This window comes from Hevea brasiliensis, chromosome 4 (genome assembly GCF_030052815.1).
Source record: "Hevea brasiliensis isolate MT/VB/25A 57/8 chromosome 4, ASM3005281v1, whole genome shotgun sequence".
Classification (NCBI taxonomy): Eukaryota; Viridiplantae; Streptophyta; class Magnoliopsida; order Malpighiales; family Euphorbiaceae; genus Hevea; species Hevea brasiliensis.
The window spans coordinates 9,336,247-9,344,267 of record NC_079496.1 but is presented as its reverse complement, the minus strand read 5'-3'; the positions used below and the strand labels follow the sequence as shown (position 1 = coordinate 9,344,267).

General features: G+C 38.5%; 1 non-coding gene across 1 annotated transcript; it reads right to left on the bottom strand.

Annotated features, from left to right (window-relative positions):
• Positions 1–510: 510 nt before the first annotated feature.
• LOC131179616 (small nucleolar RNA R71) lies at positions 511–616 on the bottom strand. The gene has a single exon (XR_009148507.1). It is a non-coding gene; the product is annotated as a small nucleolar RNA R71 (small nucleolar RNA).
• Positions 617–8,021: the final 7,405 nt, after the last annotated feature.

Genomic DNA, 8,021 nt, shown 5'->3' with positions numbered 1-8,021 from the left:
AACCAGAAGAAGGAAGGAAGCTTCGAGAGAAACTGAATTAGAAGCAGATATGGCTGATGAAAGAATTAGAATTGGTGTTGGTAATGCTGGAAATGGTCAAAACAATGAAAATGCAGCCCATGGTGAAGAAGTTGTTAATGCTAACGTGCCTAGGGGAAGTATGATGGATCATGCTTTTCCTCGTTTTGATGACTTGAGAGAGAGCATAGCAAGACCAAGGATTGATGCAAATAGTTACAAGATGGATTTTGGAGTCCTTCAAATGATTCAGAATTCTCAATTTGGAGGACATCCTTCTGAAAATCCACACACACACCAAGAAGTTTGCTATGATTTGCGACATGCAAAAACAACTGGAGTGTCGATGATGCAGCAAGATTGAAGCTATTCCCATTCTCTTTGAAAGATAGAGCATTGGATTGGCTTGATTCTTTACCTCACAACTCCATTACAAATTGGAGCAACTAAGCGATGCATTTCTTGCACAATATTTTCCACTGGAAAAACTCAAGAGTGAGAATCAAATGACGACTTTCGGACCAAGAGAAGATGAAACTCTCTATGAATCATGGATGAGATGGAAGGAATTAGAGAGATTATGCCCACATCATGCCATTCCAAAATGGATGATAAATCGTAATTTCTACACAAATGTCACTCCTGCAATCGAGGAATTATTGATGCTCAAACAGAGGAGAATTTATTATAAAGCATGAAGATGAAGCTTATGAGTTATTAGAGAAAATTTCAAAGAATACTCATCTTTGGAGTAGTCCAAGAGGACCACTCAACTCGTAAAAGGCAAGTCTTTGGAATATATGATCTTGATCCATTCAACATGATTAATGCAAAATTTGATGCACTTACAAATGTCCTTGCTAAGAAGATGGAAGATTTGAGTATGTTGGTTAGTTCAACATCATCACCGGAAGTTCACAACAAGTGGCTTATGCAGGAAACTACCACCGTGGAGTAGATTATGGAGAACAAGCAAGATATGTTGGTAATTATGGAAACAAGCAAATGGGGAATCCTTATTCTCAAACTTACAATCCAAATTGGATGAATCATCCCAACTTTTCATGGGGCAATCAGCAAAATCAAGTTCAAAATCAGAATTTTCAACCACAACAGCAGAGTCAAGTACCATATCGACAAAATAGGCAACCATTGCCCAATTTTCAGCAGAAAAATATGAACCCTCCACCAAAACAAAGAAGAACGAAATTCCACCATCAAGCTTTATTGCAATGATTCTTGCCAACCAAAATAAGCATGATGAGGAGATGAGAGAGGTGAAAGCAAGGTGGAACAAATGCAAACACACAATGTATCGCCGAAAACCAGATTGCACAACAAGCATCTTCCTCAAGTGCCAAATCTTTTGGAAAGCTTCCAAGTCAACCAGAAAATCCAAGAGAGCATAGTCAAGATATTACTTTAAGAAGTGGTAAAGATATAAATGATGAGAAGAGTGAAATCAGTGAGAAGAGAGAAAATGAAAAAGGAACTGATGAGAGTGAAAAACAAGAAAGTGCAGAAAAATGTAAGGAGAAATTTGAAGAAAAAGAAGAGAAATATATACCTCCTGAGCCCTACAAGCCACAACTTCCCTTTCCACAAAGATTTCACAAAGCCAAGCTTGATAGGCAATTTGGGAAGTTCTTAGAGGTTTTGAAGAAACTTTACATAAATGTGCCTTTGTTGATGCTCTTTCACAAATGCCCTCTTATGCAAAATTCTTGAAAGAAATTCTCTCAAACAAGAGAAAACTTGAAGATGATGAAACTATAGCTTTGATGTAAGAATGTAGTGCTATCCTCCAAAGGAAACTTCCTCCAAAGCTTAAGGATCCAGGGAGTTTTTCAATTCCATGCCACATTGGAGAGTCTTGTTCTACAAAAGCTCTATGTGATTTAGGGGCCAGTGTTAGCCTTATGCCCCTTTCTATCTATGAGAAGCTCAACATGGGAGATCTAAAGCCAACCCACATTTCTCTTCAGTTAGCTGACAGAACAATCAAGTATCCTGAAGGGATTTTGGAGAATGTGCCTGAAGGTTGGAAAGTTCTATATACACTGACTTTGTCATCTTGGACATGGAGGAAGATTCCAATATTCCAATTATATTGGGGAGACCCTTTCTAGCTACAAATAGAGCATTGATTGATGTGAAAGGAGAAAAGCTTACTCTTAGGGTTGGTGAAGAGCAATTAATTTTCAATATTAATAACTCTATGAAGAAGCATCATTCAAGTCGATACTTGCTTGAGAGTTGATATCATTGATGAGTGGTTGAAGAACACTTGAGAAAGAAATATCCGTAAGATCCACTTGAAAATTGTTTGGTTCATGGAGGAGGCATAGACTATGACAACCCTCATGTAGCTGCATATACTCAACACTTAGAGGAAGTCCACCATTCATTTCTCGCTCCGGTTTTCAACTCACACAAAAGGAAAAGCGAATTTAAGCAATCATCATTCAAAGAAGAAGATGCACCTAAGGTAGAACTTAAGCAACTTCCTTCTCAGCTCAGGTATGAATTTCTTGGCACTAATAACACTTATCCAGTAATTGTAAATGCAAACTTGAGTACTTTAGAAGTTGATAAGTTGTTAAGAGTGTTGAGACAATTTAGGAAAGTTTTGGGATACACCATAGATGACATTAAGGAATAAGCCCACACTTTTGCATGCATAGAATCGTTTGGAAGAAAATTGTAAACCATCTATTGAACATCAAAGGAGGTTAAACCCAAATATGAAAGAAGTTGTTAAAAAGGAAATTTTGAAGTTGCTTGATGCAGGGATCATATATCCCATCTCAGACAGTACTTGGGTGAGCCCAGTACATGTTGTCCCAAAAAAGGGTGGAATGACAGTGGTCAAAAATGAAAATAATGAATTAATTCCCACCAGAACAGTGACTAGTTGGCGAATGTGCATAGATTACAGAAAATTAAATGTTGCCACTAGAAAAGATCATTTTCCACTTCCCTTCATTGATCAAATGTTGGAAAGACTAGCTAGGCATTCTTACTTTTGCTATTTAGATGGATATTCAGGTTTTTTTCAAATCCCTATCCATCCAAATGATCAAGAGAAAACCACTTTTACTTGTCCATATGGAACCTTTGCTTATAGAAGGATGCCATTTGGGTTGTGTAATGCACCAGCCACTTTTCAGAGGTGCATGATGGCAATCTTCTCAGATTTCATTGAAGACATAATGGAGGTTTTTATGGACGATTTTTCTGTTTATGGATCTTCATTTGATATATGCTTGGCTAACCTTTCTAAAATTTTGCAGCGATGTGCAGATACTGACCTTGTGTTAAACTGGGAAAAGTGTCATTTCATGGTTCAGGAAGGGATAGTGCTTGGACATTTGGTGTCTAACAGATGAATAGAGGTTGATAAAGCCAAAGTTGAAGTGATAGAGAAGATGGCTCCTCCTACCAATGTCAAGGGAATTCGAAGTTTCCTAGGACATGCCGGGTTCTACAGACGCTTTATTAAGGATTTTTCTAAAATAGCTAAACCTTTGTCTAATTTGTTAAGTAATGACACACCATTTGAATTTGACACAGAGTGTTTGGATGCCTTTTGCGAGTTGAAGCAAGCTCATCACTGCACCAATCATGCAACCACCTGATTGGAGCCTACCTTTTGAAATTATGTGTGATGCTAGCAACTATGCAATTGGGGCTGTTCTTGGTCAAAGAAAGGACAAAAAGGCTTATGCTATTTATTATGCTAGTAGAACACTGGATGAGGCTCAAACAAATTATGCAACAACTGAAAAGGAATTTTTGGCAATTGTCTTTGCATTGGAAAAGTTCAGACCTTACATTATTGACTCAAAGGTAGTTATATTTTCAGATCATGCAGCCATCAGGTATTTGCTCCGTAAAAAGGAGGCCAAACCGAGGCTCATTAGGTGGATTCTGATGCTACAAGAGTTTGATTTGGAGATTAGAGATAAGAAGGGAGCTGAAAATGTAGTTGCTGATAATCTTAGTAGGTTGAAATTGGATGGTGAAGAATTGGATGAAATCCCTATTGATGAGTTTTTCTTGGATGACCAACTTTTCTCTCTTGTTGCTAAACTACCTTGGTATGCAGACTTTGTGAATTATCTATCTTGTGGAGTTTTACCTCTAGGTATGACATGGCAACAAAAGAAAAAGTTCTTGCATGAGGTGAAGTTTTATAGATGGGATGACCCTTTACTCTTTAGGAGGTGTTGTGATGGTCTAATTAGAAGATGTATTCCTGAAGAGGAAATCCAGAGTATTTTGCATCATTGCCATGCTTCTGATTATGGAGGACATTTTGGCATCTCTAAGACAGCTAGTAAAATTTTGCAAGCTGGTTTCTTTTGGCCAAATCTTTTTAAGGATGTGAGGAAATTTGTGTTGGATTGTGATAAATGTCAAAGGAGTGGAAATTTGTCAAAAAGAGATCAAATGCCCCTAAATAATATTCTTGAAGTGGAATTATTTGATGTTTGGGAATAGATTTTATGGGGCCATTCCCTCCTTCATATGGTAATAGATACATCTTAGTTGGGGTTGACTATGTGTCAAAGTGGGTGGAAGCTATTGCAACTCCAACTAATGATGCTAGAGTGGTAGTAAAATTTTTGAAGAAATTTGTCTTGAGCAGATTTGGAGCTCCTAGGGCTATAATTAGTGATGGGGGTTCCCATTTTTGTAATAAGCAATTTGAGAGCTTAATGAGGAAGTATGGTGTAGTGCACAAGATAGCTACTCCATACCATCCTCAAACTTCAGGACAAGTTGAAATTTCTAACAGAGAGCTCAAGCATATTTTGGAGAAAACAGTGAACAATTCTAGGAAAGATTGGTCTATCAAACTAGATGATGCTTTATGGGCATATAGGACTGCCTACAAAACCCCTATAGGAACTACTCCCTTTAGGTTGGTGTATGGTAAGTCTTGTCATTTACCTGTGGAGCTAGAACATAGAGCATATTGGGCCATTCAAACCTTGAATTTTGATCTTAAGCAAGCTGGTGAGAAAAGGTTGTTACAACTTAATGAGCTTGAGGAATTGAGGATGGATGCTTATGAAAGTGCCCGTATTTATAAAGAAAGAACTAAAGTTTGGCATGATAAGCATCTGAGGAAAAAGGAATTCAAAGAAGGTGATTCAGTTTTGTTGTTCAACTCAAGATTGAAATTGTTCCTGGAAAACTCAAGTCAAGGTGGACTGGTCCATATAGAGTTTCTAAGGTTTTCCTTATGGAGCAATAGAAATTTGGAGTGAAAACTGGGAATTTTAAGGTCAATGGGCATAGATTGAAACATTACATAACCGAGACCCAATACTAGGAGCAAGTGTTACAAGCTCTCCAATCCCTCACCTCTTTTCAAGAAAATTCATGAAGAGTCCAGCTAAGGACTATAAATTAGCTCTCTTGGGAGGCATCCCAAGTCCTTTTATTTTGCTTTTGTTGATTTACTTTCATTTTCATTAATTTTGTTTTTATCTTAAATCTCCCCAAATTCAATTTTTGACATTGTTAAATTTTGTCTCTTGTAGATGTAATTCATCGAAGAAAGGCTGGTGAACTGTTGGGAAAGTAATTCTTAACTTGAAAAAAATTTTTGTCCTTCAAAAGAATCGATAAGTTTTTCTTGCATAACTTTGTGGGAGCCGCACCGTTTATGCAGAGGAATGTACATTCTGCAGCAAAATGGCTTATGTTTTTGATGAGGCTGGATGTATTTAAATGGAGGAAGGTTGGTGAACTGCTGAAAGCTGCAATCTGGTTATTGCAAAGGAAAACTAAGTACATTCTGCAGAGCAGAAAAATAGAATCTGCAGCAGATCACTTGTGTTTTTGGTGAGGTTGGGTGAATAATTTTCTAATATTTGTGCTTCAAATGATATTATGGTGGTAAGTGAGTCATTTTTGCGCTTCGAGCTCCTTTGGGGTTGTAGGATTCAAGGTAGAAATGTTGCATTTTTCTTGGCAAATCTTGGAGACTTCATTTCATCATGTGTGGTTAGATGCAACTTCATACAGATTTTTTTTTATGGAGTTTTATGTACTGAATGTTGATTTGCAGAATTTGAGTCAAAATGGCATAGCTCTCAAAGGTCTTTTACGTAAAATCCATTTTACATGCTTGTGTGATGCACTTTTGATGAACTTTGAATATATTGATGTGTTTTTGATGAAAATTTCTCATGGTATGTGTTTCCTAGAATTATATTTCATCATTCTCGGGTATTTTTCACACTTGCAATTCATGTTCTATTGCATTCTTGATTTTGTTGAATTGCGCATAAGCAACTGCATAGCTTATGCGATCCTGCATAACCAAAATTCTTGCCATTTTTCACCTTTATTGCAAGTGCATAAGGAGAGTGCATAGCTTATGCAACTCTGCATAACCTCATTTTGTCAAATTTCATATCTGTTAAAACTTGCATAAGGTGAGTGCATGACTTATGCACTTCTGCATAACTTCAATTCCTTCATTTTCTCTCTCTGCCGAAGCTTGCATAAGGTGAGTGCATGACTTATGCACTTCTGCATAACCAAAAATCAATTACGCCAAAGGTTGCATAAGCGAGTGCATAACCTATGCATACGCATGACCAGAAACCCAGAAAAATCATTCTTGCCGAGGGGTGCATAAGGAAGGTGCATAAGTTATGCACTTCCGCATAACCAAGAACTCCAAAAATACAACCTTGCCGAGACCTGCATAAGCAATGTGCATAGCCTATGCACTTCTGCATAACCAAAATTCTGAATTTCAAAACCTGCCGCAGAGTGCATAAGCAGAGTGCATAGCTTATGCACATCTGCATGACCACCAACCCAAATTCAAAAAATTGCCGCGAGTGCATAAGCGAGTGCATAGCTTATGCACATCCGCATGACCCAATTTTCGAAAAACCATTCTTGCCGAGAGATGCATAAGGAGTGCATAACTTATGCACTCCGCATGACTTCGCTCCTCACCATTTCAGTGGTCACCAAACATGCATAAGGGCGATGCATAACCTATGCACTTGTGCATAAGCATTTCTCTGAAATTTAAATCCTTTTGAAACATGTACAAAAGAGTGCACAGTTATGCATAAAACATATTCCCCTTATGCAGTCTCCTCCAACCAGATTCAAATACATTTTCAAAGAAAGAACATTCCCACCACCTCCACTTCCCGACTCTTGAACCCCACGACCGCCCTTCAACTTTCATTCTTTCCGGCATTCTCGCTGCTCTCTCCCATCTTCTCCACCAGCTCTCATCACAAAACCCTAAATCCCCTACATTTTCATTTCCCCTATCTCTTCTCCAATCGGCCATGGATTCCCCTCCACATTCACGCCCGCCTCTCCTCTCAAGTCTCTCCATTGTCTTGATACACCCCCTTCCAATCCTCCACCACAAACGACACCACCACCACCTCCACCAACCACATACAAACGCAAAATTAGGTCCAAATCCGTGCGACCCATGTCCTCTGCTCCTCCTCTGTCCAAACGCAAAGACCCACCCACCCCATTTTCGGAGCCACCTCCTAAAAAGCCAAAAGCTCCAGCCTCTACACCTTCTTCCAGTAAAAAGACAATTTCAGCAGCCCCATTTGTATAAAAGCTAACCTGGCCTCTCCCTGATACAATTCAAAAAGCCGCTTTCAAAAGACTCAAAGATAGAAGGGTGCAACCTACTAGGTATATATCTGTGATGCTCTACAATCTGGGTTTATTTGACAATGTAGTTGCATTTCTTGTGGTATGGGTTGGACAGAATTTGTGCATAAGCAAGAGGTAGTTTATCCAATTCTAGTTTTGGAGTTTATTTCTTCATTCTCTGCTACCCTCAACTTGCATGATGTAGACCATAAGCCAATTATGACATTTAGATGCTTGGGGCAAAATAGAGAGTCATCATTAGACCAATTTCATGGCATTTTTGGTTTTGCAATTGATGGGTTCTTTAGAGTACCACACACTGGAGTAGAGGTAGCCAA